The sequence below is a fragment of the Ischnura elegans genome, chromosome 6, assembly GCF_921293095.1.
Source record: "Ischnura elegans chromosome 6, ioIscEleg1.1, whole genome shotgun sequence".
Lineage (NCBI taxonomy): Eukaryota > Metazoa > Arthropoda > Insecta > Odonata > Coenagrionidae > Ischnura > Ischnura elegans.
The window spans coordinates 85997581-86020215 of NC_060251.1; the positions used below are offsets into that span (position 1 = coordinate 85997581).

At 40.5% G+C, this 22635-nt stretch overlaps 1 protein-coding gene across 3 annotated transcripts in view; it reads right to left on the reverse strand.

The window, feature by feature from the left end:
• The window catches only part of LOC124161095 (protein tramtrack, alpha isoform-like), a 137724-nt gene that overhangs the window by 40832 nt on the left and 74257 nt on the right, over positions 1-22635 (reverse strand). For all 3 annotated transcript variants that reach the window (XM_046537291.1, XM_046537289.1, XM_046537293.1), the window contains one exon: positions 2283-2345. The gene's annotated coding sequence lies outside the window, so the exon portion shown is untranslated. The remainder of the gene's footprint in view (positions 1-2282; positions 2346-22635) is intronic.

Sequence of the window (22635 nt, forward strand, 5' to 3'; positions counted from 1 at the left end):
TTGTTTTCTTTTATAAAGGAAAATAATCGTGTTTTATGTTTCGGGGGACAGGGATTCGGACCCCCCGAAATCCCCTCCCTGTCTACGCGACTAGTGGTTTAGCCACTGAAGTGGCATCATGGACCGCGACGTTTTCCCCTTGCCGTCTTCCACTATGAATATCCTAATCCCTTCGGTATGCTTCTCTTCTACCACCTAACTTTAACATCATATACATCCTCACGGTCTGAAGAGTTAATCCCTGAGACGGAAACTTGAAATGTGTCCAAGAAGAGCACATTGGTCGTATTCAGATGGGCATAAAACGGGAGCACCAAAGAGTTTATTCGAGCTTCACGTTTCAAGGATAGAAAAATCTGCTTTATAAAAATGGTAGATATATATGAAGTTTTTCTTTCCCGCTGTATGATGCTGATGAAGTAGTCTCGGGTTTTCATCCGGATGAGTTGGTTGTAGGCTGACGTAGGGTGTCTCTGCCATCGTCTTCAGACCCAGAAGACGATGGCAGAGGCAGCCATCGCAACGTCGGCTTACGATCTAATCACCCGGTGGAAAACCCTCGAAGACTTCACCAACTTCATACGCCGGGAAAGTACAAAATCATATATATATATATATATATCTTCATGCCCAGAAGACGATGGCAGAGGCAGCCATCGAAACGTCGGCCTACAATCAACTCACCCGGTAGAAAACACGACAATACGTCTCTATTAGATAATTTTAAAAAAGGGTTCCAAGTATTTGACGTCAAAATAAAGTCATTTTCGGAGTACAAAAATTCGGAGACCCAACTGACAAAGGCTCCATCTCGCTTCGGCTTTTACACCCCCTCAAGATTCGGCTCAAAGTATGGATTTTTCCCCAAGAAATATTTTGGCGAGCAGAACACCCCACGTAACGCCTACGTTCCCGGGTGGAGATGCGATCAATGGGAGAGTGAAAATTCTTATTTCTTCACCTTCGGCTTAAAATACAAATACGTGAATCACAGATGTAAGAATTGTTGTAATATTAATCCTAGAAATCGTCAAAGGGTGGTTTGAATTTACATCTATCGCTCTCTTCATACAAATATTTTTCAATTTTCCACAACAGAAAATTCAATTTGATACCAATAAGACAGCGGTTCCCAACCTGAGGTACGCGTACACGGAGGGACACGCGAAAGATTGTTTAAGGGTATACGAAAAATGTTATAACGGCGGAAGATACAAATATACACGTACATACATACATGTGTATATACATACATGTATATATGTTAGGAGCACACACCAAGAAACAATCAGCTAAAGGGTAAAATTAATGAAAAAAGATTGTGAACCCCTACACTACAAGATCACCAATTTGAGCAAAAAAAGGAGTCAACAAGGCCGTGGCTTGATTTTTTTTTCGAGGAAAGGGTATTGGAGGTGGAATACTTGGACGCCTAAGAGTTAATCTCTCCGCACCTTCGAGGGGGTTTGACGACCCCATGCCCACTGAAGCCTTGGACCTAATACGCCTTAATTAAGGTGGCGAGTGATCTTAAAACTACAGTCAAATTTCGGTGTGGAGAAGGCAACCGACATCTATGGTCATTTTCGCCATGAGATAAGGTTAGAGAAGGTGGATTAGAGAGACATCCGATGTCGCCATTAATATGCTCTTTACGAAAGGCGCCAAGGGGACCACGGCTTAACGTCCCACCCGACGGACGGAGTGTTGAACTTTGAGTTTCCTCCACACAACCGTCAAGCAAGGCTCGGGCAGTCTCGGAAAATTCTCTGTCACCGTCGGGATTTGAACCAGGGCTCACGGGGTGGAAAGCCAACAATTTATGCACCACACCAACCCGATCCCCTCCATTTTCGCGAGACATACGGAGGAACCCGGAGAGTTAGCACCCCTGATGTATGGGGTCACGTTTCACCACCCTTATCGTGAGTTGAGGGGAGTGCTAATGAGTAAAACACGCAGAGGAAGCACGCGTTGGGCTGAGAGTTTAAAAAAACAATGACTTTTTAAGAGGATTACCTTAAAAATTAATCTTTATCTCTAATGAGAAAAAGAATACATACAAATATGAGAGACATTTACCGTGTCCCCCAATAAATAACCTTAAACAATTACCCTCTCCTCTCATGAAAAATGCAGAGCACTTAGTAGTATTACCATAGGTCAGCTGTGACTCGCAGTAACCTCCTAAAATATTGACTCCTTCTAATAGCATATAAAGGAGATTGACTCCCAAAAATATATCAACTTGTACCTACTTATTTTGAAAACAAATTACTCACTCAGGCACACAGCATATGCATAGAAGTCCAAGGATTCGAAGGTTCTAATTCCATAGATGTAATCTGAAAATAAATAAAACTCTGAGTTATTAAAGGAACGTTTGATTCGAAAAAAATATTATTTGCTTTAATATAATAATTTTCCGATAGAATTCATTCCATTCAACAATCATTCACAGTTCACATATTGAAGCAACTGCGTCGCTAGCACTCAATAATTCTCCCATAGTGCAAATCCATTTGGAGTGTCGATGTATTTTACCTAATAACAATTTTCAGCATGTGATTCAGTATAAGTTAAGGCCTATTAGTTCCATTCCTTCCATAACCATCTCCAACAACCTGTTACCCTCAACATATTGGTAAACCCGTCACTCCAACTCCTAGAAGACAAAGGCTCTCAAAATGGGATGAAAATACCGGAATTTAGGTGAAGTGAAACCCCGCAGTCAAAGAAATTATTCTTAACATGCTAGTCAACAGAAAAATTATTAAACTCTTGAACACTCTTGGGTTCATATCAACGACAATTTAACCTAGAAATTTTACCCTTTAAAGCGGTATTGGTTGGGATTGGAGAGGAAAAGCGCTATTAAAAGGAATTTTTCACAACAAACTGCGGCCTTTTCTTTAACTACTTTACACTTAATAGTTAGGAACTAATATTTTTATAACAATCCTCTTGAAACTCCTGAATAATTATAGCACCCCTATATTCTTTTCCGCGTGGCCCCTGATCTAACATTACTTATACAAGCAGGAAACCGGAGACAGCCACCCGGGTAATTCCAGAGAGCAATCTAAGAACCGTTACTTCCTTTGGTTCCCCCACCACACAAGTTCAGGGACTTCAGCGGACAGAAAATAATATCTCGATATCTTGGAAAAGTTTCCTGGGGATATTTTCCCTAAGTTACCAGCAACCATTTAGAGTTTAGCTGGTTTTTTTTCGACCAATCCCTAAAAGACGTTAACATGCCGAAAATAAACATTTTAGCGCATTTGTTTTTCAACGGGGTAAAATTACCAGGCAAACCAAAGCAGCCAAAAAAAGCATATGAATTCATACTTCTGAGAAGGGAAATAATTGTGAATAGTGCTCATAACTGTATGTAAATATTAGAGAATTGAAATGTGAGAATGAATGAAATTATAGACTGGCCTCCGACCAAGTTAACCTCTTCATGTATGCCAACATTTCGATTGAAGAACGCATCCATATAGTCGTCACGCTTCGTAAGAACTTAACCCAGTCGGTGCTCGAAAAATTTCATTGGATGAATGCACCAGAAGAGTACCAAATCCTCCGTATTGATGAATGCTATAAACGACCTACCAAACAAAATAATGTGGCAGGACTGCAGCCAGTTTTATTTTTATGGGTGAAATAAACTATCGAAACAAGACGGGAGAAAGTCCAGGGAAGAATAAAAGAAACGATGACAATCAGGAGTACTATTAGTTGGGAAATCCATGGCCCAACCCTCTGGTCATAGTGACCAGGTCGAAAAATGGAAAAATTAATTTGAAAAGAACATAAATAGAGGGGGAAGCGACGCAAGGGCAGATGCATAGATCAGAGTAAATGGGATAAGAAACAGAGCAGTTACGTCGGGTGAAAGAAAATAGCAGAGGTGTGGGTGGCAAGTGGTGAACCAACATTTTCGGATTGCATGTCATTGTCATGACAAATAAATCTGAGGGCTAATTTCATTTCAACCTCTTTCCACTGATTACAACCTCCCGTCCTTTAAAGCGTAATGTTACACCTCGCCACCACTACTGAACACTAATGATCTGAGATATTCTCATCAATCCGTTCCATAAAATTACAATAGGTCTGAAACTGTTGAATTTGTACCGTGGGCACTTTCGAGTAATCAGACCAAAGGCGATTGTAGATATTCATTTGTAGATGTAGATGTTCATTTGTGGAGGGGTCGGGCTCCGTGGGTCTTGGTTTGGTTCCAATGCATAGCGTAACCTTGGTGACGAGAGGCCACCGCTCCAGTTATAACACTTCAGGAATATTCCTCTAATTCAGATAAGGCCTCTTCGCCCCCTCGGCTGTGCCTTATTCTATATCTCAGTCGTACCCGGGCTAGTAAAGCTTAGCCTTAGCAATAACTTAAGATAATAGATCGAAAATAGTTGGAGGGGTCAAGAAAATTACGGTAAGGTTAGGTTAATTCATCTTAAATTAGGATACAGGGCGGTACCCAGGATTATTGGCAAAGGGGGGGAATCAGACAGGTTGTCAGGTCAGGGAACAAGTACACATTGCAAAGAATGCAATTGTAAAATGCTTACATTTCAAGTTGTCCAGGTCGGACGAAAATTCTACCAGGTCGGGTCGGGACGCCCCTGGCTACGGCCCTATTAGGATACCACATGATATTTTATATTTAAATAGCGTCTTTAAGCGGAAATCTATGAATACGGCCGAATATGTCGAACTTCCGTTACATCATGCCTGAATCAGTTGAATTTAAAATAATTCAGACCGCGATACTCCATTTTTTTATAATTTTCTTCATTTTCAAGAACCCTGGGTCCCTAGAATACCCCCCTCATACACCCCTCATGACCCCTCATACACCCCCCTGCCGTGGCGTAACTAGGAATATGCTTTGGGGGGATGGGATGGCCTGGGGTGGCGACGGGAGGGGGGAAGGGGTTAACGGCAAATTTTAAAATAAATCACATGCATGATTTTATTTTTTTAAATCATTTTGGCACTAAAGATTTAACTTTAAGCACATGTAGTTATTACATGTCAAAACTAGACAACAGCTTTAAATATTTTTTTATTTCTCTGAGGATTTTGGTGAGGATCTATCCCATCATTCCCCCCATAGTTGCGCCAACGCTCCCCTGAATCGAACCACCATATAAGCCCAGATCAGAACCCTCACTGATGGACCTCAGCGATCTCTGCTCACCCAGTCCCCCTCACTACACAATACCGCGCCTGAACCAACTCCCCAATAATGCGCTCGCCTGGCCCTCTTACCCCATTTGACTCTCGGCGTACGAGCACCACGCCCCGCGAGGCCATTCACTGGGCTGGTGCCCCCTTGTGCTGCTGCACTGTTCCATGGCGGCGGAGGAGAGATACCGAGGGTGGTGAATGCGAGAGCGTGTGTGTGTGTGTGAGTACGGAGGGGAAGCATATATATTATTCTAAATGGGAGAGACGCCCATCCGCCGTGCCACGCCTCACCCCCTACCCCCCCTCCCGCGGCCCCATTCCACCCCTTTGGCTACGTGGCATGGCAGCGGAGGTGGTTGTTGCTTCAGGGGGTGGGGGGAGATGGAGGGGAGTGAGGAAGGAAGTGGCCGGGAGGGGGTGGAAGGAAGAAGGTGCGAGGGGAAGGGGGGGGGAAAGAAAGAGTGTGTCGCACCTTCCCATCATGCACCTCGCCGGTGGAAAAGGCACTCGCGCAGTGCACAGCTTGCAAAACAAAAGGCGATTGTGGTCACGTCATCAGGAGGCAAGGTCACACAAGGCGATTCTCACAGGAGACCGGTAGGCTGGGGGAATTAAAGATCATTACGCGGCCACCGAGGGTGGTGAAGGATCGTGTTAACCTCGCTGGTCGTGCCACTGTTCCAAAGGGTACTGGGTTCAAGAATGGGTGGTAGCAAAATACATGGGTTGTATTTTATGGGGAGGTAAAGATCCTGGTAAGGCTTGGTTAACTCGTATTATACATGGGAACTCCATAATATTTATATTTAAAATAGCATGAATAATATGCATGCCGCAGTCATAACCTTGAGCATGATTTATGAAAGTAGATTACGGTACTTAATTTTAATTGTCTTTCCTCGTCTTGTTCCTTTTGGAGGGAGGCAAACACAAAACCTCTTAAGGTGCGTTCACACTGTGTAACATGTTATATAAACAATTTACATATAACATGTTTTACGAAAAAGTTACAAATCCGCGTAACAAGTTACATGTAGCATTGTGTTACAAAACAAAAATTCTTGTTACATAAAAAGTTTTTGGTTTCCCGCACGAAGTGGGAAAATGTGTAACATGTTACAGAAGAGAGGTGAGGCCCACGGTGGGGATAGCCAGTTGACGGGTGTGCTGCGACTGAATATGAAACATGGTATTTGTGCATTTTTGGCTCCGCTGGACTCTTGTTGTAAAACAAATGCTATATAAAACAAATATTACAAGTGACATGTAACATATAACATGTTCATGAACATGTTAAACAGTGTAAACGCACCTTTATAATCGCAATACCACACGCCTATTCAGGCGGCTTGCAGTATGCAGATAAAATGATGTAGATAAAATATACCCTCACCAGTTGGAGCTGTAGAGAACAACCAAAAATATCCTCACAGTGCGTAGTACTTAAAGGAAAGAATATGACTCCACCCAAATCATATGTATGTGCGTTCATATTATACCCTGTTGCTTCAACATTGTTGAGCTCAACTCTAACTGGTCAGCCACAAGCGGGCCGAAAATAATAATTATACTGCCGATATAATTATTCTAAAGGCTCAAATTATATTGCTCCGCAACCCCAAGTGAACAGGGACGTTATTCCCCAAAGTTCACCGCTCATTAATTATTTAAATGACGATTCCAGCATACCGCAGGAATAAAATTATCGTAACCATAACTGGGTTTACAGTCGGCATTTCCCGGTCGATTTAATTAGCAATTGCGCCCAATACTGTACCGTCCCTCCAATATATATGATTCAATAATCACTTCAACCCTATGGTTGGTCGGGTGAGAGGAGGTAACTAAAGGCTAATCCAGGCATGCGAATCTCACACGTTCAGGTCAGGTGAGGCAGTTATTATCCATGTGGTCTCACGCAAGTCGACGATTTTCGTTATTGCGAGTCCAAAGGCTTGCTCCAGATTCGAACCCGGGGTCCTGAAATATGTAGACAAGCATTTTCCCCTCTAGAACACAACGTTACCGTTTTCCACCACTTCCCTTGAGGCCTGTTTACACGATACATTAACACGTACGAGTTAATATCCGATTTCATGAACGATTTTTGCGGACAAGAACGAAACATGTACAAATTCATGATTCAAATTAGAACAGGTTCTATTTTATGTTCGTGCATACGCACAAGCTGGATGGTTACACGGTGAATTTTGGCTGGAATTCTCGCTTTCGTGTACTTAGACATAAAATTGTACGAGCTAATGTATCGCGTAAACAGGCCTTGAGTCTACTGTTCGAATTATCAGCGATGCTTCCAAAATTACATTCCTACTTCAAAATTGACATATATTAATGCTCATCGTGTAGATTTAAATCCAGGTCATCCGTCCGGGAGAGGAGCTTATTAGCCAGTTTCTTACGTATACGTTAATACATTCATTCTCAGTTAACCTACCTAACAACCAGAATCATTGATCGCATGCTCCACCATGAATGAACGTAAATTCAAATGTACTTCGTTAGAATTCGAAGCTCAATCAATCATTGAAGCATAGAGAGTATCACCTAACAGTTGAGAAACCACCATCGCCGCATAATTTAATCAATTACGTAAAGCTTCAATTTCAGTCATTTTGAGACTCATTGCGGAATTCTGCTTGTTCTTTGATGGAAACAGTTCATGTGGAGCAAATAACCCAGAGGACTTTAATGTTTAGAAACATAATAAACGTGAGTACTGTATTTCTAGAGCCTCCGTAACGGAAGAGCATATGAAGAAGATTATTTAAGAAGTAAATAGGTTATACAATATCGTCGCTTTTTCACAAGATCATTTAACTGCCTGAATAAAAAAAGGAATGAACAGGAAAGGTGCTAAGTATATTACCTCATATTCATAATTATCTCGAGGATAAGAGAAATATATATTTTTATCGCCAATAAATAACGTTTAGCAAATGCTCGAATAGATAACGTCTCGTTCCGCTTGACTACGTTTCGAACGGTTTATGATGTTTAATATGCATCGAATACTCTACTTGCCATTTTAGCCGTTTTTCCCTCCCTATCGTTAGGTGTCTCGGTTTTCAGTACAGACAACTTTCTCCGCTAAGGGCGTCTCAGACAAGCAAACATCATCGCAGGGTGGTGTACAAAAAGCTGCCGTCACTGCTTAGAGACGGCATGAAAGTTTTCTTTAACGTACCTATTTGTGTCAAATTTCGAACAGTAATTTTATGAGATTCTAGGTAAATGTAAAAAAACTATAATTCATCGACTTTTTATATACATACATACCCAGACCAATTTCAATATCTTGTGATATGAGGCATGGAGTGAGGAAATGATCCACTTAAATTGTGTACGAACCATTACTTATCTAAGTTAAAGTCAATTTTTAAAATGTGAATAAATACAATCAAGAAAAATCAAGGAAATTTATTGATTATCAGAATTATTAGAATCGTTATTTCATACGACCAAGATTGAGTTGGCAAAATCCCATATAGTGTCTTTATTCATTGCATGGCATAACAGCAACAGGCACGGCGTCGAGCGCGCCCCCTACAGTTACCAAGCAGACACAAGGGTGGTTATAAGAGAGGAGAGGGCGGGGCAGTGGTGGGCCTCGCGATACGGGAATGCTTTTCACATAGGGAGGAGCACGCAGCCTTTTTTATACACGAGCCAAATGGAGTCACGCTCCCCGCAATAAACTCAGGTTGACGCCTCCCGACGCTCGGGCGTCTAATGCGACTGAAGGGTACACAAAGCGACAATGTCTGGAGCAAGAGGACTGCATAGAGACGGCCCAATTCAATCCCACAGAAGGTTGATTTCTGTTGCCACTTAAGTCGCATTTTAATCGGCTTTCAAAAATGTCCGCACTGCAGTGGTGAGTGCAATACGATCCACTTTTTGCCAGTATTTTTTAGTATGGTGTTTGCAAATGCGAAGACTAGCATTGAAGAGATATGAATTTTATAAATAACATCATCATGAATGTAAATTTGTAAAAATGTAAATGACACCCCCAGTGTCATAGCCAGGAATTTCGTTCGGAGGGGGAGGGGTCCGAAACCGGTGGAAAATGTTTGGAAAACAGGGTACTAAGCAATGGGTTTTAAACTAATTTTAACACTTTTCAAAATCGAAAAAACTTTATTTGTTAAAGAAATCTTCGGTAAATTCATCATTTTCAATATTTTGCTTTCTTTTATGACGGAAAATAATTGTTTTTATATTTCGAGGGGGGGGGGGGGGTCCGGTCCCCACCGGCCCTCCCTCTGGCTACGCCACTGGACACCCCATGTTTATACCTCATTTCCCCGTAAAACTCGGATCAACTTGTCCATCAGCGACGCGAGTGGCGACTTCTATAAACTCATTTAAATGCGCGGTGGGCGACATCACATTACGAGGCCGACTTCAGGATCCTCTTGTGAAATATTCGTGGGCTGGAGACTCGTGCCGAAATATATCCCGGCAGAACATTCAGGGCCGGACGATCTGGTGGCCTTTGAGCGAGTTGGGCAGGCGGTTGGTCGAGGGGTTATCCGCGTGCAGGGCCTGGTCTCGACTCGGAACAGATAAAAACGAGCGTGGAAAATGGGGTGGGACGGAAGGGAGTGTGTTTGGAAAATATTTCCGCGATGATATCACCACGCGTCGACGGCGCAACCGAGACCCCCTTTTCCGCTATGATTGCCCCCTCCGACCGGCGAGGCGAGGGGTTCGGCGGGCCAGTCAAGCCTAAATGCACGAACGTGCGAGATATGGGGCGAAAAAAAATTATCCCCCAGGAACCACGGTCGGAAACATGACGGACTCCGAAGTGAAGTCATGAGAGCTACGGTGGAATTGGTTACAAATGTTTCGGCTGCTCCGTCGACTAGAATTCGTGATTTTACTGTCGGCGTCAAAATGATGTGCCGCTGTACTTTGCAAATTTATATCTGGACTTCAGTGCATGCCATAATAATGAATAATACGTCATTTTAAAGAAAATTCTATTCGTAATTCTAATTTATTTTTTTTATTACAAATTCACAAATGTAGACACGTGAGTGCAATAAATGATTTCGCGCACCATGAAATTAGCCGTTTTGTCAACTTCATGAACTTCGTTACTCAACTTAGGAAAAACTACTTCGTCTACAACATTTATCTTCAACACTAAGTTGCAAACATTAATGTATATTAATAAAATGGCTTTTGCGTATTTATATTAATCACATTTTGTTTTAAAATAACGAAAATATTTAAACACTATCTAGTCCTACAGTTTACCCCGAAAGAAAGCAGCACATCATTTTGACGCCGACAGTAGTACAAGCTGGTACGACAGAAACTAGACTGGCGTCCAGCTGTTGAGTTTTGTTCTCGAATTACGTAGTCCCCATGGTTCCAGCATTGATTGAGCAATTCATGGGAATGGATTATGGAATTCTACGCCTTATTTGTTAATGATACACTTTTTTAATATAGCAAATTTTACAGGCACTCGCGCTCTTTGAACTATTCCTCATCCGGAAATAATTGATATTCAACGTGCGACGATCTAAGGTGGGTCCTCAACGAGGAGGTTGTAAATATCTGGAGACGTTGTTTCCGAGTTTTTAGCGTGGTCGAAGTACCGCCATCTTGGTTTGACAATTTTTGGACTTTGTCTCAGACTAATATTTTCAGGAGGCTAAGTTTTTTTTCTGAAAATGAACTAAATTAAGTGAAAAATGCTACCGTTATCATTAGTATTTCGCCGGCAATTGTCATCGGATTTTTCCCATCATTCACGATACGTCTATTAAAGCATAAACTCTGTGTCTGTTAGCCGCTTTACTGGTGGGGATATCCTTAAAAATATACTTTTGTACTATACTTTTTAGATTTCCGTTGCCTATAATAAAATTAAATAGCAGTATAAGTGCAGGTAAATGACTATTTCGCTCTCGTAAAATTTTATTTTCAGCTGAGCAGGTTGTAGAGCTTAACTTTGGTGATTGAAAATAATTTTTCCCTGGGAAAAGATGTTAGAGTCATAACCTCGTGAAGCCTACGAATGAAGTAAGAAAAATAGGTTTACATTGTGGGTTCTCTAGGTTATTTTCATGCATTGACGAGTTATGATAAAAAATTTCACCAAATAGTAAGCATTGACCCTTATGGGATTGTCAACGTTTTGGTCAAAGTGGGCGTGGCTTGTCCTACCGAAGCACCCCCATTCCAGCCACACTTCGCTCCACTCTCGAAACCAGTGGTACCCCCTCCAGATATTTACAACCTCCTTGGTCCAAATGAACGTATTAATATTGTAAAACGAAGGTCTACTGTTGTACTTGCCTAAAACATACGCTAACATCTTCAAATTTTTTGGGCATATAAGGCCACCCCTATTTTATTTTATCTCAAATTTGAAATACTTAGTCGTATTTTTCAGATGCACCATTTATATATTTCAGTCGCAGATGATTGTCAACATTAAAATTAGCGTTACATCTATGGGGTGCTAATAGAAAATTAGAATGGACTGGACGCCATCTGTCTTTCTTCTAAAGAAGTAACAACAAACTGCCGCACACCAGCAAATAAAATTGAGCTGCGATGTTCCTTAGCCCCGTGGATGTCTTTTCCTGAGTTACTTTCTCAATTATCAACCTAAGTAATGTTTTATCCCGAAATGTCTTATTCCATGACTTATGGAAAGAGGTAACAAAACGCGGATGAAAATCTCCGGTAAAAAGAGGACTACGACAATGCACGTACCAAATTTTCATGCTAATTTTCTCGTTAATTTAAAATCAACCAAATCACACAAAAAATTTCGGGGTAATATTTTCTATGAACGTCGCTAAAGGAGTATTAGTACTGAAATCTTACACTAAGTGCTGGCCTTGGATAATTTATTGCTTATCTTCTCTATTTATCAGTTGTAAGTGGAACCCAGCGTAAAGCGGGTTCTACAACAATACTAAGTGACTCCAATCTTTTCATTCCTCCTTCAAATATATTTTAGAGATATGTGAGAAGAAAGGTTAAACGAATGCTTGTTTTCCTTTTCCATTTTCCCATTTTTTTAGGTTATCTAGCCCTAATCAGTGGCATGTCTGTTTTTCATGTCTTTACTAAGTCGTGTACAATTTTTAATTTAATTCATGTTTTGTACTCATTTACTTTTGTGCATACCTTGATCTCTATGATGCACCAAAATTTAATAATGTATAAGCTGTTGTTTCATGATTTAGTATACCTTTCTTTCAATGTATACTCTATGAATTGTTTATATCAACTCGTTCAATAAATATATTATTACTCAGTACACTCTGCTACAATTAGTTACGAAAAAAGGGCTGTAGAAGTGGAGTGATTACCCCCTATTATTCACTAACAGAAATTAGAAATTTGTGAACTATATCGGACAAGGTGGTATGGACTGCTGAGCATATTATGCGACTAGCAGTCCAAATCGTGCGCACGGCGCCAAAGCCGGAGAGCAAAGCCACAAATAGTCCACAAATTTAGTCAAAAAGAATGACTCCTCGGTAGGTTAACTGGCTAAAGCACTCGGCCGGAAAACGTGGGATCCGACTTCGAATCCTGGTCAATGAGAATGATCATTTTCTCTGTGGATTTTTCGCACAATTTGTGCATTGCGGGTGACTTCCGTAAAGTTATCACCGTGGCTAGTCCCGGTACACTTATATGCTGTAATAATAACATTGTGGAGATTGAGCGAAGTCGATGTTTGATTGTGTCATCCCCGGCGTTTCCGTTGACGATAGTAGGGTGTGCAGCGGCGGCAATAAGGGGAGCTGGGCGCCCTATCCCCCCCGCTTCCCTTTCCTTAGAAAACTCGACAGTCCACACGCGGCAGTCGGAAAACTCCCTTTCCTCCCTTTCCGTGCATTCCACCGTTCCGTTTCCCCCGCGAAGCCAAAGCCGCGTTGGGTGATGCCGTTTTCCCACAGGTCCGTGGAAAAAAGTTCCCTTTCATTAACCGGGAGGGGTGGGAAAGAGGGAGTGGGGGAGTCTATTTCCTCACCGCTGGGCCCCTCCCACGGGCCCCTACCCCAACGCCCACTGCAAGTGCACGCGGGCGGATGGAGGGAAAAAGGCGAGGTGCATGCATTAGAGAAGGAAAGCAAGGGAGGCAGGTGATATATATATATATATATATGTAATACTATACCCCAAAAAATGTAACGCACACATTTTATTACATAATTTCACTACGGGCAGTTGACAATTATAGTTATAAATAATTGTGTAAATAGAAACTTTATTTTAAATACCACATATAATAATATAATACCACATTTTTGTCTTTATATATTTCCTGATTTTATTTATTCCTTTATTTATATCAATAAGCCCCGAAAACAGCGCAATGTGGCCTTTACATCGGGAGTTTAAACAATCAACAACAGGCGATCGCACACACCCATGTCCTGGAAGGGGAAACCAATCCAGGCGGGACTCGAACCTGCGACCTTCGGTATGGCAGGCGAAGACTTATCCTCGCCGCCACCGAAGCCGACAAGATTTATGTTACCACCCGACTTTATGGTCGCCTTGTAGCATTTTTTGGAATAATATTAATAATATAATATGCATACATATTTCCTAGTTAAGAGATACATATTATATGTTCCTGGCGTCAGCCATTACCGATTATTTTCGGCGTACCCCCGACTGGTTCGTTGCGCACCCCTAGGTGGTCCGCGTACCTCCGACCGGTTGGGAACCCCTGTATTAGAGTATGGCAGTCGTGTATTGGTGGTGGAGGAGGCCGCGGCATGATTTTAGAAAGGAAAGATTAGTTTTAGGAAAAATCAGCGGTGAATCTCAACGATTTTCCCGCAAATTCACTGATTGACATAAAATTTAGAATTGAAGGTACAGTAATGAGTCATTTCCTTTTCCTATTATTATATTTTTTAGACTATTCCTTGGAATAAAGGTCTCTACTTTTTTAATTTAGTACATAAACATCCGAGTAGTGAGTAATAAGGTAATGCAAAGTAAGGCCAACGCTTCGGAAGTTTCTCTTTCCATTATCAAGGCTTTCATGCAATTAGTAGTTTGTTTGAAACATTAGTTACAACTATGCAATAATACCATTCAATTAATTTCTGCACTTGCGATGTTTCAACAAAATGTTGCTTTTTACAAGGAATCGCATCGTGCGATAGTAAATTCAATGGTGATGTTGCGATGCCGTATTTCACTAATATTTCATGTCACTGAGGCATTTCGTTGATACAAAAAAAATGTTGTAGCAACGAACGCGTCGTGCGAAAATAAATTCAATGGAAATATTGCAATTCTTTGTTAAACTAAACTATTAAGAATTTCCACCACAACCTACCACATATCATACTAAGGACGTACCCAGAATCAAAACTAGATGTGGGCAAACCGAGGTCGTTCAGGTTGTAACAAAGAAAAGATTATGGAAAACAAAATTTCAAAAAATTATAGCAGCGTTTTATTAGTTTTTAAAATGATTTGCTCGGAAAAAAATATTTTTATATTAATAACATGTTTCATACTAATATCACTTTTCTTAGTTTCAAATAAAATTTTTCAAAAGTAGCTTCGAACTAAATTTAATTTTCTCCTCGGGGGGGTAGCTGTCCCCTCCTGCCCCCCGCTAGGTACACCCATGTATCATACAAGATGTTTTTATTTAAAAATTAAAGACCTATTGTCTAAAAAAAGTAAAGGTACACTGACGTATAGGCTATGCTTACGACGGGTAATTTGGGAAATATTTTCGCCATTTATTCGTCATTATGTATCGCAATTCATAATCGAAATTGGCTAATTCCGTATTAAAAAACATCCTCAATATAAAGATAAAAAAACGTCGAAACCAGGGTTATGAAAAAGAAAATTATATTGAACTTTTAAACCTCGTCCCTTTCTATCAAGTTATTTTCCGGTAAATGTCGAGATGGCATAAGAGAAGCTGGTTCCTTCGTGTCGAGAGTAATGCCCAAGTGAATCCTACTACGGTGTCAGTGGGTCATCTATAGATGACCAACTTCGGGGGGTTGAAAAATGTCGTTAATTGTGGTAGCCATATTTAACTGTGCGAGAGGTCACCGTCCATTCGATTAAGGAGTTACCCATTAGGTCCAAGATTATAAAAGCGAGTTTTCTCATTTTTCACAATATAGAAGAAATTAAACTACTCAAGTACCAATTTGTTTTCTTTTTTCCAACAAGTGCTTGGCAAAGTGTTGATAATGCTGGTTGAGAATCATTTTTAGAGCCGGTCAGGGACGTAGCCAGAAAGGTGGAAGGGGGAGACGTTCATTTGAAGAGGGTATAATGAAGACCATTTCTGCCAAATATTTCGAGGGGTCTAAAACCCATAACCAATTCCCGCTCGCTTTCGGTCAAGGAGTCGGTTTTGGTGTCTTATCATAATTATATTCTCTTCATCGGCGGGGGCCACCAAGAGTGATAGGCAATAATGATGTCGATTCGCCTACCTGTGCATATTAAACCTCATTATAGGTTCCCCATTACTCTAAACTATCATCGCTACTACCACCTCAATCAAAGTTTTAAGACGGATGCCCAGGGGCAGTGGAGGGGATTCGAGGGGTCCTCACTCTGAAAATTTTAGGAAATTGCATTCAAATAATACATATATTTTGTCGCTGTTCTGGCTCTTAAAATCTGTATAATAGTTAATAAAAATAGCAATAACGTACCTAACAAAAAATACAACGAAAAATGAAAATTTCACAGTTTGCTAAATATCATAATGTATTAGGGTTCTATTATCTATTATTTAGTGAATTCGTTCCTCGAAACAGCACAGAAAATAACCCCTTCAAAAAGCATAAGCTCTTTTATCTCCTGACACTTTTATTTCATTTTTTTAAATTATCTTTTGACGCTGAGTATGCATACATTGTAGAGAAAAAAATGACGTAATATTTTACAATTGCAAAAAAAATTGATTCAAGCAATCAGAATATTTCTCTTTTATTACACCTTTCATATACGCTTAACGATAGTCGCGAACTTTGTGAGGGGCCCCTAAAGCTCGTGGCCCTCGGCGATTGCCGACCAGCCGACCTCGCCAGACCGACCCTGGGGAGTCGCTATACGTCGCTTAAAGAGGTCCCTGCTCTCTCCACACGGGATTCGAACCAGCGAGCATCGGTTTGGAAGAACTCTACCCCAGCGCGTCCGAAGGTGATAATCGGTACCTATTGAAATCAACACATCGTTCAAGTGTGTGAAATCTAAGCTGGTCATTTAAAAACGGTTAGACGTCTACGATTTTCAACCACATTCAGGTAGAAACAAGTTTCACTTTATCATACAGGAGTTTCTTCAAGTTCCAAGTCCAAAATCATACACTTGCTTCACAAACCGTTTGCTGAGTTTTACTTTTTTGGGTATTATGAAGAGGCCCTATCAAAATATATTTTTAAATAATGAAAAAGACCTGATAAAATTCAACAGGTTGGTACCAATGGTCCATGGTGGGAAAGGAAATTCACTTATTATGTTCCACCCATGTTTTCTCCATTATTATGTAATTTAATAATATATAAACCCGGGTCGCGCTATGTAAAAAAGAAGTGGTATAAGTAATGGTGCAGTATCCAAGAAAAATTATTATAAAAAGGGGTTGGAGGCAATGGCTGTGTCCGGTATTCGGGAGTAAAGTTATATCTAAATTGGTAACGAGAGAAATAATTAAGGTAGTAGTAGGGGAAATAACAATATATACGCTGAGAAAAGGATGAGGTCCGGAGCATTTGTGGTGCCTTTGAAAATAATAACGAACCGGAACGGAGGGTGCACATAAGATTCATAAACAAAAATGCCTGAGGATTCGGTTTCATTTGCAAGCGAAAGATTACCTAGATGACTAATAATGTTTTATTTCTTTGTCCGAGAAAACTGCAATGAGATGACGTTCTGGCCTCAAAGCCATCTCAATGGCACACGGAGGTGATAAGGTTTGCTTTTAAGAGTTCTATGCTACGCGATCATAATTATTACACGCTACCGATGTATCAGGAAAGATTTCTTTGTTGAGTTTTGAGAGATTGGCAGGAAACGTAAATTTCCCTAGAATTACATACCGCGGGTGTATAAGAACAACGCCGTTGTTGAGTGCGTGAATGGATTAACTAGGGAAAATTCAAATCACGTTATCATGATGGTGAAACAACTCCATAATCATACGAATTCTGCACGACGTCCACTATTACTTCCAATATTATGTGCCCTCAACCTCATAAGTTTCATACAAACTGACTCATTCTTTAAGGCTGAAATTCCTCTCACTTCTACTTTTCGTAAAAAATGTAGTTTGACTGAAGAATTTTCTAAAAGATTTCCGCTTTTATATTATATCACCGTCAGATTAATACCACGTGTCTGATACCAAGGGTTCTATCACTTTCCAACTTTGTTCATGCAAGAGGATGTACGAATCTACGACTTTCCCACAAACGAGGAAGATGATTCCCATCCATTCCCTATCCCCTCTCCTCCATTAATCCAATATTTACGGTTGCATGGGGAAATATTCAAATATGAGGAAATCCACGTCACCTAGATGAGTCTCTCAACACAATCGCATAGCAACCATGTAATTGACAAGAGATCCTGATATTTCATTTTAACAAACGGGGCTTTCAGCATGCTTCAAATCGTGAGACATGCGCATTAATTTGTCTTTACCCATTGGTCGTGATTTAATCATCTAGCAGAGTGATGAAATGAGCGCTATTCTCTCGGAGTAACAGTCGTGATTCATGCGAGAAGAGTCGAAAGAAAGGTGATGGTGAATTCCACCACGGTAAATGATTGATAGCATCCTGGGGATTTCCATGCACGTTTTGTTTCATTTGGTCCGTATTGAAACTCAGAGTTGTCATCTTTCTAAAGACTTGCAACCAGTGAGAAAATTTCACAAGGCTACCACTCGTAAAAGCTGGAAAAGATGAGAGAGATATTACAGTGTATTTACTACTATATCTGTAAAAATTAAAAAAAATCATAATAATGTTTCCTAGAGGTTTTCCGTCTCAGCAAGTCATTCAAATAGTTTTGTAAATGTTTTAACAACACCCACGCTCCTAACTACCCATTAAAAAATATCTTACGTCAATAAAAAATGGTCCTCCAGAGGATAATAACTTGCGGCTTGGCGTGATGGCTATGTCCTTACCAAGTAACATTCCCAAACGCGCATAGTTGAAATCTACGAAATATATTTCCAGCATATGTCCTTCGGCTGACAGTTAATTCTTCAGAATGACACATTGCTACCATTCTGACGGCCAAGCGAGGCCACTTGATGCCAGAAATATTAGCATTTAATCAACTTTAAATTTTTTTCTTTCAAATTCTGAGTCATACATTCAAGTCAAGTTTTTCTTGTTTTATTTCTCCCAAGATTTTCATGCTCTCTGCAGATTGTTTTATAACCCACGTTATTGTTCACATTTTTTTCTATCTCTCAAAATATTATTCCTTCAAAGGAACACATTCCTGATTATTTTTCTGAACAAATTCGTCGTGTTTAGGCATACCTAATTGTCTAAACTATTTTCTATCCACTTTGGTTTTTCGTTAAGACTGACTCAGCGTCTTCAAGAGCATGCCTCGAGATTCGTGTTTGAGTGATAATGGCAATATGTCAAAAAATATCAGTGGTTTTTTCCTGAACTTACATTAGATAAATCTGCAGGAATGTCATCATTTTAAAATATTTTTCAAGTTTAAAAATTAGGGCGCATCCTAATAAATCCAATCCAATTCCCGCATGCGTGGACATCTTCTGACAGACATAACCAACGGAAGTGGAATAAAAGACGTCCCTTCCCATGAATATTTCCCAATGCGCACAACTGTAATAGTCGAAAATCGCTTCCACTGAATATCCATAGGTGAATGCGATTTATTCCCCACGGCATTCATTACCGTTTCGGGGGCCTGGATTCAGGTTAGCGGTCTCTCGTAGGGTGAGAAAGAGGGTATAAGAAATACAGTCGAAAAACCACACACGTCACATCATAAAATCCCTTGAGCTACCTGGTAAGACGTTGAGATCGGTACTGGAGTGAATACTATTATCTCGTGGGATATCAAATTTTAAACGCCAATCGAGACGATGTCTTAGAGCAAATATATACCGAGAGGGATGAAACTGAAATATTTCCTTGGGCATCCACCACCCTTTTCTACGAAGGTTAGTCTTGTTGGCTCAGAAAATGTTTAAAATTGGTAAAACAATTTTAACCAAGACAGTCTACTTGCTGCAATACATTGAATAGCACTTTTAGTTGAAATGAAAATACCACTTGCTCTTTAAGAGAATAAGAGAAAAAGGAGCGACAGCATTGAAGTAAGAAATAAGAAGTAATAAGCTAGCAATGGCTTTAAATTAAAAAAGGATGATTTCAATGCACGTGAGAAATCAGTGTTACACATTGCTTTGACGGTTTTGAATAAAGGGAATAATTGCTGGCGGAATATTGAGAAAAACTAATAACTCCACGCGTGGATGAATACCAGAGGAAGTGAAGCCAAACCTAAAATGCACATTATGCAGAGTAGAGATTACGCTTCTGTCAACTTCAAATATGACAAACGGAGCGTTAATCGACTGATGCGAATTTGAGATGGCTTAAATTCAATTATGTTTCGAACTCTTACATATTTAACCCTGAATAGGGTGGTTTCCTATTATTTTTTTATTGCTTTAATCGAAAGATTATTACTCCTGGAGTACGTATTTCACGCTTTTAGATTTTTAAATGACAACATCTATTTTTCGCGATTAAATGAAAAGTGAAAATTTTCAAGCGCGCGAAAACGCGACGCTTAAGTATGAATGCCGGGAAATATCTCCGTACGTCGTATTTCTGGTTCCCCCTCCCGCCCGGTGAGGTGACCTTGAGGCGAGGCTTAGCGCTGATACGTCGCAGGATGCTAGCGGATAGCTGAGTACCTTGCTGGATGGTAGCGCTTGGCTTAAAAAAGGTTTATTAATACCTTATCAAACGAAGAAAACTTTCCGAAATTAGCCAGTTTTAATAGATGATTATTAAGACATGTTTCCCTGAGCTCTGTGCCTCATGCATGCATTGGTAACCTCAGACGATGTATAACTCCTATCCTCTCGTGTAGAAACTAGGTCCCTGTGACGTCATGCGGAGTGGAATCGCATGGGCGCCAATCTGGCCTTTTTCAAATGAGGATAAAATTTGACCCTTGCCATTCGTCTAAACCGGTATTTCAAAAACCAAATAATTTGTGTATTATGAATACACTAATGGTGGGTAACGAATCGCAATCAATGCCTTTCGTTTTCTTTGATGAAGGAAACTACCCTATTGGGAAAAATATTTCGAGAATATTGTGCGACCAAAAGATACTAAGTTGCAATAAGCTGGACGTGAAAACCCAGTTTTAGCCGCTCGATCGACTTCACCCCTTCCTCTTCAATTCATTTTCTGTCCTCCTATCCTCTATTTATTTTAAGGGGTTCTTTTTAAATTGAATGGTAGGCAATGAAAATGTGTATTGTACATTGTAATCAACGTAGAACAGTGAAATAAAAAGCTATAACAATTCCATGTTGTTCACTCTTCCCGTAAGAACATCGATAACACAGCCATCGCTACTCGTATAAAATCATTTTATTCATTCCAATGCATAGGCGGATTTATGGGGGGGCAGGCACGGGGGCACGTGCCCCACCCCCCCAGACCGTTAAAATAAGTAAGATTTTTAATACATTCCCGTTATCATTGCGTTGGTTTTGTATTACGGGGTATCCTTACGCCCCCCCCCCCCCCCCCCAGAACAAAATCCTGTACACGGCCTTGCTTGTGTCCCCCCAGAAAGAAATCCTGGTTCCGCCCCTGTTCCAATGCATCGTATGTTATGAAATATGTGTTCTATCTGTACATTATGGATGTTCTACCATCGTTAAACTTTAATGATTTTTATATTTTCCCCTAAATAGTGATAAAATTATGAAAATATGTCGACGAGCTACACTCGTCATAGCGCGATTTGGCATTGGAAATTCACGACGAGCTTTACTCGACATTTCAGCTCAAGGGGTTTAAAGGGCTAAATGACGTTAAAAATTGCCGACGGCTCTTAAGAAACGGTAAATGTCAATTATAAACTCCTGTATTGCTCTCCCCGCACGTCCTCAACTCTTTGACGACACTCCGTCGGGATCACGATAGCACAATCGCCGACGGCGCGTTGGTTCGTCTCGTTTCCTCCGGTGGCGTAATGGCCACAGCAGGGTACTTAGGAACCGTTACCGGTGATGGTTGCAAGGCAACGACCTCACCCGTACACCAGGACCCCGGATTCGATCGATGGCCCGGGTAGGGTCGAACAAAAAGTATCAAAATCCAGTCCCAAAACCGCAATCGATGAAATTTGTGATGCCTCGTCCGAAGGCGAAAGAAATCGGTTCCAACCGAGAGAGCCATCCGCGATGATTCCACAGCCCCTGATATGTATAAAACTCGAATGGGAACGCAAAAAGTAATGAGGGAACGAAGAAGAGATCCTGTTTAGTCCTACACGTGAAATCGATTCCGATAAGACAAAAGGATGTTGACAACGCAGTCCAGCGAGGCTGAAAAAAAAGGTCTCATCCTGAAAGGTTTCAAGGTGAAATTTTTTTTTCGAAATTGCGGTTCTGATTTTGCCTGTCATATAATAAGCCTAAATGTCACATTGGAAACTAGAGATTTTTTTCCAAGAAGCAAATTAATTTTTGGTTCATGACGCAGACGATATTGGCAACTTCTTGACCTTGGGTAATGAATTTCCATATTTCTCTTTATGTCTTCAACCTACGCAAGACGAATCAGTAAAAAAATGTAAGTCAAATAAAGTAACCTACAAGCAGTTTCCATTGAGATGCCGAAACGTGGGGAAGATCATTTGCACGCCATGAGATAAAAATCTATTTAAAAATTAATGAGCTACATTTAATTATTCGAGGAAATAGCCAAGAGTATTGTTGTACTCATAATTTTTTGGGCTGGGAAATAAAAAAGGGGCGCGTTGCACTAGTGGATAGAGACCTTGGCAGCTAAACAAAAAGCCTCGGGTTCGAATCCTGGATGAAGACTTCAACCCCCCAAATAAAAGTTACTCTGGGTGCGAGTGGGCTCAGGGAAAAGAGGTGGTCCCTTTACCTTAAACGTGTCAAATTCACATGCTTTTTGCATAGTTCGGGATGAGCTCTACCTTCACCTTTTCAAATCATTGAATTTAACCGAACACATTGAATCACAGAGTGAGCGAACGAAAAAAGAAAAGTGGCGCCTTCGAAAAATTTCACAATTTCCCAATTAAAAACTTTTTTTAAATGTTTGAATATAATTTTAAAGGGAAATGCAT